Here is a 2,052-nt window from a genome sequence, read left to right as displayed (position 1 = left end):
GAATTAAACACCTGTGGGTGTGAATGTTACAAGCTGTCTCTTGCTAGCTGTGTGATATTGGCAAGTTATTTTAAAATTTCAGAGTCTCAGTCTCCTCATCAGTAAAATGCTGGTAAAATCATATGTTGAGAATCAAATGTTAAACCTAAAGCTTTTGGAATGTTATTTTGTCCTCCTTAAGTACTTAAGAAAGTTTGACTACTGCAATAATATTCCTTTTTCCTTAATCACTCTGAAAATCTCTTGCCTTTTATGAACAAAAAGAATATCTCAATACTTGATTGTTAGACTTCTTGCAATGAATAATAAAATACTATATGTAAATGTGGTATCTATAGCTAGTCCTTAATAAATATTAATTCTCTTCCTACCCTACTCTTTCCTAATATATTCTACAGATGCAAAGTTCAGCTAATTTGTCATATTTTTATAAACATTCACTTCAATACAACTTCCTATGGATGTTTCATAAAGTGTAAGATGCTTTTTAAAAACACAGATTTCCAACTGCAGAAATTTGTGCAGACCAAATCAACTGAATCAGAAACAGAGGGTGGAGCCTTTTGCATTTTAAAAAGCTTCTCAGGGGAGTCTGATGCACTTCAAACCATAGAACTCTACTCTGGCTGGAAGATCACAAAGACAATGTAAAGAGAGGCAATCTATAAACATATATAATGTAGCAGAGTAAGTCACACACAGGTATAAAATGATCAGCAGTAGAAGGCAGGAAAGTACTAAAAATACAGATTATAAAATTTTAATGAAATGTCTTATGTAGCATCCATGACTTATTGAGGAATAAGAACAATAGAAAGTAAAGTACACTTTATTGATACCTGCTAATAATTTAACTCTTAGAGGTAAAGGTCACCCTAGGAAAAACTCCTGCATATCGTTCCCTTTCTAAGTTATAACGACTTCAAGTAGTGTGGTGTGAATAATGGGCTGCTCCATTTACTAAAGTTATCTGTCATTTATCATCATCTATTTAAATAAATGACTAATATAGAGGGCTGCTGCAGAATTTTTTATAACAAGAAAGCCATTTTCAATTCTTGCTTTAAATGTTTATCAGCCAACATCATCCTATATTCATTGAGAATTTTTCTCTTCCTTCAATCTAAAATGCCCTTTCTCAGCACTTGTGCACTTTAATTTTCTAAGTATACAGTAATGTTAAATTGGCTAAATATATATGTTATTATACTAGGTATTAGTCTCTGACTCTTGACAATAAATGCAAATATGCATTTCTTACAAATCAAATGACCAACTTGTAAAATTAGTAATCCATGAATTCTTCATATGTATATCTATCTTATAATGGTCACAAGTAACTACGTTGGGTAGTATAAGATGTATTGCATAAAATAGGTCATTAAAAGATGGTTAATACATATATTTTTTAATTAAAATAATTTGAGAAGAGTGCAGACTTATTATAAGGTTTCTAGAGTTTGGGTTCTATTACATCCCTATGGAATATCCTATATTCGAAATAGTTTTGACCTTTGTTCAAGGCAGTATGGAATAACAGATAGAAGTCAGGATTGCCATCAGAGGATATGGGTTACAATCCTGCTTCTACAATTATTAACTGTGATTTGGGGATTAGAGTTTTGTTTTGTTTTTTTCATTTGACAATAAAAGTTACTATCAGTAGATGCCTAAAATGTGGCAGAAACATTCTTAAGTGTTTTATCGGCTTTATGTCATTTAATCCTCATAGTAACATACTTCATCATTCCTATTCTATAGAAGAGGAAATTGAGACTCAAGGAGTTGCGCGATGTTTTTCCAAGTCAGATATCTCGTCAGTGATACTTAGAAGATAAACTCCATTTTACCTGCCTCCAAGGCCTATGGAATTTGGAATTAGTCACATAAAATATTCCCTCTCAAAGAGTCATGAAATAAGGAAAATATATATCATATATTAGTTTTCTTTTAGAATTCACAATACATGATATAAATGATATAAATGTTAGTTATTGTTACGAGGGCAGGTAGGTTAGGAATGTAGGGAATGTAGAGGATGCATCAGCTTGT

The sequence above is a fragment of the Pteropus vampyrus genome, unplaced genomic scaffold (assembly GCF_000151845.1).
Source record: "Pteropus vampyrus isolate Shadow unplaced genomic scaffold, Pvam_2.0 Scaffold9, whole genome shotgun sequence".
NCBI classification, from domain to species: Eukaryota; Metazoa; Chordata; class Mammalia; order Chiroptera; family Pteropodidae; genus Pteropus; species Pteropus vampyrus.
The sequence above is the reverse complement of the archived record's forward strand: the minus strand, read 5'-3'. Positions refer to the sequence as shown.